Raw genomic sequence first — 7,634 nt, forward strand, 5'->3', positions numbered from 1 at the left:
TGTTTATTGTGGCTTTGTTCACAATAGTAAGGAGTTGAAAACAACCTAAGTGCCCATCAACAAATGAATGGATAGAGAAGCTGTGGTATATTCACACAATGGAATACTATGCTGCATTGAAAAACAAGGAACTATTGAATTATTATACAAAATGGGTGGTGGCAGACGACATTATGCTGAGGGACAAATACTGTATAATGCCACTGTTGTAGAATGGGACTGACATCAGGGTTGGGTTAAGACTGAGAAAAACTGGATACATTATGCATACTGCATTGAAACAGATGAGGGAGATAACTGTTTAAAAGGGTTATGTGATTAGGTATTTTTGTCATGACAGGAGTCCAGAATGAAGGCTACATGGTGGAGTGGACCTGGGGGAGGATTTGTAAAACAATGAAAGAACTTGTCTTTTACTTTTCCAAAAGGGTAGTGTGCTAGGCGGGAGGGTTGGGAGTGGAGAAAAGTGCAAAAATGAATGAATAGAAATCCAAAGTCTGTAAATTTTCATTGAAATTAATAACAAATTTTTTAAAAAGTAAAAAAAATTTAAAAAGTAACACTAAAACCTTAATATCATTGAGTCACTTTTACATAATCAAATTTAACATGCCCAGACTAATAGAAAGTCCAGTCCATTTTGTCTCTTAAGGGGCCTATTCCCTGGTAAACTACCCAAAACATCAATCTGACTCCATCTCAATCCTGCTCTCAAATATCTCAGGGAAGAAGGATCTGGATCATCTGAGTCAACCACCAACAGGAACCTTCTTTTTGCTGCTGTTGCAGCCCTGAAGTTTTCCTGGCGAAAACTAGGGGTCAGTCATCCTTGTTTACACTAATCCAGATCCTTCCCAGGCCCCACTGACTCTCCAAGGATGGATTTGTGCTTCTGAGGAGTCCTTAGGTAAGACACCCTGAACACCAATACCAAGGGCAAAGCTCCTGAGTTTCCCCAGAAACACTCAGCTCCTGTTTCCACAACACACCCCAGGTCTTGCAGGCCAGCCCCACTCAGGCCCAAATCTGCTTTCCTCAACAATAATCTACATCATGGGGATGGGCATAGTCAAGTCTCTTTGGGTGAGTTTCTTCTGTAAGGGCTTCGAGGTTCCCCTAAGACTCCCACTAGGACCTTCTCAGCCTGTCAGAGAGAAAGATTCCTCAGATAAGCAGTTTGAAAGCTATGTTTCCTTAGAGATCTGGAATCTCCTGGGGCCTCATGCAAATTGGCCTCCAGTCCTCCAGCCTAGGACATTTTCTGCACACCAGAGGTGGGGCACAATCCAACCATCCAGAAAGGTCTGATTGTACTATTCCCTCAGGCAATGACTGTCTGGTGACCATAGCAGGTAATAAAGGTCACAGGAGGACTCTCAGTACTCTCCGTACTCTCAGCTGACCTGCTGCCTCGTCCTAGAAAAGCTGTGGCCTTGTTTTCTCTTATTTTTGTTTGTCACTGAATTTTCATTTTACAAATATATTTGAGAACAGGTAATAAATACATGCTCACGGTAAAATGCAAATGACACTAAAGGACATAAAAAAAAAGTTTCTCTCGCACCTCTGCCCTCAACTACCTAGATCTTCTCCCCAAATGTAACCAATTTTTCTGTTCCTTGTGCCTCTGTCGGAGATATTTTATGTATATCCTCCTCAAAACCAAACCCACAGCTGGTGAATTTGAACTGTTAACCTTTCAGTTAGCACGGAACATGTTATACACAATACCACCAAGGCTCCTTTTATTTAAACAAGTAAATATACATTGGTGCAGCTCTGGTGGCCTAGTGGCAAGAAACTGTGCTGTAATCCCGAAGGCATGCAGTTCAAGGCCACCAGCTGCTCCATGGGAGAAGAATGGGTAATCTCCTTGAGTGCAATTAACTGCCTCTGAGAACCTGCTGGAGGGTCAGCTATAGGTCGGTTCTGACCCTATGGTATACAACAACAACAAATATACATTTATGTGGCACTATGATTAAGTCAAGGGAGCTCTGGTGGCTTAGTGGTAAGACGCTGCACTGTAATACTAAGGGAATGCGGTTTGAATTCACCAATTGCTTCGCAGGAGAAAGATGAGCAAGCTCCTCTAGTGCAATTAACCGCCTCTGAAAACCCACTGAAGGATCAGCTATTCATCAGTTCTGACTCGATGGTACACACCACCACCACCAATTAAGGCAAAGAACCCTGATGGTGTAGTGCAAAACGTATTGGTTTATTTACATACTTTGTGCACGTTGTCAGGAAGGGCCAGTCCTTGGAAAAAGATTTACTGGGAAAGGTGAAGGGTCAGAGGAAGAAAGGAAGAACTTCAGCAGGATGGATTGACACCAGGGACTTGAACATATTGGAGAAGGTGAAGAGGTGTAGAATAGGATGTTTTGGAGAAGGTGCAACCAGAGTGCTCCTTGGAGGCAAGGATGGTGAAGCTTCATCTCACATACTTTGGGCATGTTGTTAGGAGAGACTATTCCTTGGAGAGGGACAACATAGTTGGAAAGGTAGAGGGTCAGCAAAGGAGAGGAAGACCCTCAGTGAGATGGATTAATAAAGTGACTGCAGCAATGGGCTCAAGTGTGTTGAGAATGACAAGGATGGTGAAGGATAGGACAAGGTTCTGATCTGCTGTTCATCAGGTTGTTATGAGCCCTACCTGACACCAAAGTATCTAACAAAAACCTATCCTCTGGTGTCCTCGTGGGTAGGGAGCTGCACTGGACATGTTGTTGTTGTTGTTGTTATGTGCCGTCGAGTCGTTTCCAACTCATAGCCACCCTATGCACAACAGCCCTAAACCCTGCTCTATCCTGCGCCAACCGCACTGCCTCTGACACACGCATCCCAATTACCCCAGTCACTGAATCGATCCATCTCATAGAGGGTCTTGCCCTCCTGCGCTGTCCCTCCACCCTCCCAAGCATGATGTCCCTCTCCAAGGACCCGTCCCTCCTGGCAACATGTCCAAAGTATGTCAGACGAAGCCCCAGAATCCTTGCCTCCAAGGAGCAGCTTGGTTTAATCCTCTCCAAGATGAATCTGTTTGTTTTCCTGGCAGCCCAAGGTACATTCAGTACCCTTCTCCAGCACCACAGCTCAAAAGCATCCACTCTCCTTCTGTCCTCCCCAGTCATTGTCCAACTCTCTGACATAGGCATCTAAAATAGGCAATCTCCTCCCTTCTTACAGCCTCTGAAAACCCCCTGGAGAGGCAGTTAGGAGTCTATTCTAGCTTGATGGTGATGAACAGCAAGCTATGTATATATCAAAGCCTCAAACTCCTAGCCACTGAGTCAGTTGAGGAGACTGTCCATCTGTCTCTCATTGAGGTATGAGTGGATTCAATCTGCAGAAGACTCACAGCTTTAGGATTAGCAGTGCTAGATATGTTGCTAGTTGCCACAGAGTCAAGAATGACTCAGAGCACCCCTGTGAACAACAGATCTGAGCCCTGTCCTGTGCCATCCTCATCATCTGATATACTTACACTCATTGTGTCATTGTGTCAATTCATCTCATTGAGGGTCTTCCTCTCTTTTGCTGACCCTCCATCTTTCCAAGCCTGATGGCCCTTTCAAAGGAACATGGTCTTCTAGCAACATGCTCAAAGTATGTGAGATAATGCTTCATCACCCTTACTTTCAAGGAGCATTCTGGGTGCACTTTTTTGAAGGCAGTCCATGAGATAGTCAGTACTCTTCTATAACACCACAATTTTTCTTCTGTCATTCTTATTCAGTTTTCAGCTCTCAGATTTGTAGCAAATTATTGAAAAGACCACGGCCTGAATTAAGAGCACCTTAGTCTTCAAGGTGACACCATTGCTCTTAAGTATTTTGGAGAGGTTTCTGACAGTAAATGTACCCAACACAATATGTCTCCTGATCTCCTGACCAAGGGAGGTGATTGTTGATCCAAGCAAGATGAAATCATTGACAGCTTCAATCCTTTCTCCACCTATCATGATGTCATCTCTTGGAGCAGTGCTAAGGACCTTTGTTTTTTTCTTGGTGTTGAGATGTAATCCATACTGAACATTGTAGTCCTTGATCTTCTGCCACAAGCATTTTAAGTCCTCCTCACTTTCAGCAAGCATGGTAGTGTCATCTGCTAATGAAGGTTATTAATGATCTGATCCTAATGCCTCTTCATAGAGTCCATCTTCTCAGATGACTTGCTCACCATACAGACTGAAAAAGCATGGAGAAGGGACACAGCCCTGATGTACACTCTTCTTTAAGCCATGCAGTATTCTCTTGCTCTGTTTAGACAAGAGCTTCTTGATGTAGGTATAGATTTTGCATGAGCACAATTAAGTATTCTAGGACTACCAATATTTTCAATGTCAGACATAATTTGTTATGATACACAGAGTTAAATGTTTTGCATAGTCAATAAAGCACAAATAGACATTATTCTGGTATTCTCTGCTTTCAGCAAGGATCCATCTGAAACCAATAATAATATCCTTCATGCCATGGCCTCTTTTAAACTTAGCTTGAATTTCTAGAAGTTCTCTGTCAATATACTGTTATAGCCCTTTTTGGGTGTTGTTATTGTTGTTGTTGTGGTTATGTGCTGTCAAGTCACTTGCAACTCATAGTACAACAGCTCTGAACCCTGCTCTATCCTGAGCCAGCCTTATTGTCTTTGACACACCCACCCTCATTACCCAGTGCCTGAGAGGAGGCCCATCTCATCGAAGGTCTTCTTTACTTGTGCTATCCCTCCACTCTCCCAAGCATCATGTTCCTCTCCAAGGACTGGTCTCTCCTTGGAACATGTCCAGAGTATGTCAGACAGAGCTTCAGAATCCTTGCCTCCAAGGAAAAGCCTGGTTTCATCCTCTCCAGGCTGAACCTGTTTGTTCTCCTGGCAGTCCACAGTATATTCAGTACTCTTCTCTGGCACCACAGCTCAAAGGCATCAATTCTACTTCTATCATCCCTAGTCATTGTCCAGCTTTCTGACGCATAGCAAGTAATTACAAAGACCATGGCCTGGATCAGGTGCATCTTAATCTACAGACTGACATCATTGCTCTTCAGTACTCTGGATAGGTCCCTGACTTTCCTAATGCAATTCATCTTTTGATTTCCTGACTGCTGGTACCAAGAGTGTTGATTGTTGAGCCAAGCAAAGTAAAGCTGTTAACAATCTCAATCTCTTCACCATTTATCATGATACTGTCAATCAGCTCAGTGGCGAGAATCTTTGTTTTCTTGATGTTGAGCTTCAATCCATATTGAAGGCTGCAGTCCTTAATCTTCTGCAGCAAGTACTTCAGGTCCTCCTCAGTTTCAGCAAGCAAGATTGTGTCATTTGCATAACGCAGGTTGTTTTAAAGTCTTCCTACAAACCTGATGTCACACTCTTCCTCAAAAAGCCCAGCCTCCCAGATGATCTGTTCCATATATAGATTGAAGAGGTATGGAGATAGGACACATCACTGGCATATACCCTTCCCAGTTTTGAACCATGCGGTGTTTCTTTGCTATGTTCTGATGAAAGGAATTGGCTGACACAGAATTTTGTGAAACAACATATGATCAAGAGCCTGGTGGCAATGAAGGAAGAAGTTCAAGCTGCTCTGAAGGAACTGGCAAAAAACAAGGCCCCAGGAGTTCATGGCATATCAACTGACATATTTCAACAAACAAATGCTGCTCTGAATGCACTTACCAAGTTGTGCCAAGAAATCTAGAGGACAATCACCTGGCCAACTGACTAGAAGATATCTATATTTGTTCCCATTCTAAAGAAGGTGACCCTACAGAGTACAGAAATTATTGAACAATATCATTAATATCACATGCAAGCAATATTCTCTAGAAAGTTATCCCAAAACTACTGCAACAGCAAATCAACAGAGAAATTCCAGAGGTGCAGACTGGGTTAGAAGAGTTCGTGACACTAGGGATATTATAGCTAATGTTAGATAGATCTTGGCTGAAAGCAGAAAGTACCAGAGGAATGTCTGTGTTTCATTGACTATGCAAAGGTTTTTGACTGTGTGGATCACAACAAACTGTGGTTAATTCGGAGAAGAAGGGGAATCCCAGAACACTTGATTGTACTTATGCAAAAGTATTTGGACCAGGAGGTAGTCATCAAAACAGTCATCAAAACAGAACAAGGAACACTGCATGGTTCAAAATTGGGAAGGGTGTATGCCAGGGATGTGTCTCATCTCCATACTTTTTCAATCTATATGCAGAACAGATTATCCAGGAGACTGGACTCTATGAGGAGAAATGTGTCATCAGGATCGGTGGAAGATTCATCAACAATCTGAGTTATGCAGATGACACAATCTTGCTTGCTAAAAGTAAGGACATGAAGGACTTGCTGCAGAAGGTCAAGGTCTACAACCTTCAATATGGATTGAAGCTCAACATCAAGAAAACAAAGATTCTCACCACTGGGATGATTGACAGTATCATGATAGATGGTGAAGAGATTGAGATTGTTAACAGCTTTACTTTGCTTGGCTCAACAATCAACACTCTTGGTACCAGCAGTCAGGAAATCAAAAGATGAATTGCATTAGGAAAGTCAGGGACCTATCCAGAGTACTGAAGAGCAATGATGTCAGTCTATAGATTAAGATGCACCTGATCCAGGCCATGGTCTTTGCAATTACTTGCTATGCGTCAAAAAGCCGGACAATGACTAGGGATGATAGAAGTAGAATTGATGCCTTTGAGCTGTGGTGCCAGAGAAGAGTACTGAATATACTGTGGACTGCCAGGAGAACAAACAGGTTCAGCCTGGAGAGGATGAAACCAGGCTTCTCCTTGGAGGCAAGGATTCTGAAGCTCTGTCTGACATACTCTGGACATGTTCCAAGGAGGACCATTCCTTGGAGAGGGACCTGAGGGTGGAGGGATAGCACAAGAGAGGAAGACCCTCAATGAGATAGATTAAGTCAGGGACTAGGGTAATGGGGGTAGGAGTGTCAGAGACAATAAAGTTGGCTCAGTATATAATAGGGTTCAGAGCTATTGTACATAGGGTTGCTATGAGTCACAGGTGACTTGACAGTACATAACAGCAACAGTATTACTATCACATGCAAGCAAGGTTCTGCTGAAACTTATCAAAAAATTACTGGAACTGACAAGATGTGCAGGCTAGGTTTAAAAGAGGTCGTGACACTAGGGATATTATAGCTAATACATCTTAGCTGAAAGCAATGTCTGTGTTTCATTGACTATGCAAAGGCTTTTGACTGTGTGGATCACAACAAACTGGCTGACTCTGAAAGAAGGGGAATCCCAGAAAACTTCATTGTGCTTATGCAAAACCTTTTTGGATGATCTTCAGCAATATTTTGCTTGCATGTGATATTAATGATATTATTGAATAATATCCACACTCTGTTGGGTCACTTTTTTTGTTTTAATGGGCACAAACATGGATCTCTTGTTGGCCAGGCAACTGTCTTCCATATTCCCTGGCATAGACTGGTGAGCACGTCCAGGGTTACATCTATTGGTTGAAACATGTCAGTTGGTACCACATCTACTTCTAGGGTTTTATTTTATTATTATTATTATTAAATTTTATTAGTTTTAATGAACATTTACAGAGATTTTGGGTTTTCATTCATTCATTGTTGCACTGTTTTC

The 7,634-nt window shown here is 42.7% G+C and overlaps 1 pseudogene; it reads left to right on the forward strand.

The window, feature by feature from the left end:
- Positions 1 to 7,634, forward strand: part of LOC102869929 — a 47,752-nt pseudogene that overhangs the window by 9,223 nt on the left and 30,895 nt on the right.

The sequence above is a fragment of the Elephantulus edwardii genome, unplaced genomic scaffold (genome assembly GCF_000299155.1).
Source record: "Elephantulus edwardii isolate Elephantulus edwardi_28Jun2011 unplaced genomic scaffold, EleEdw1.0 scaffold00210, whole genome shotgun sequence".
NCBI lineage: Eukaryota > Metazoa > Chordata > Mammalia > Macroscelidea > Macroscelididae > Elephantulus > Elephantulus edwardii.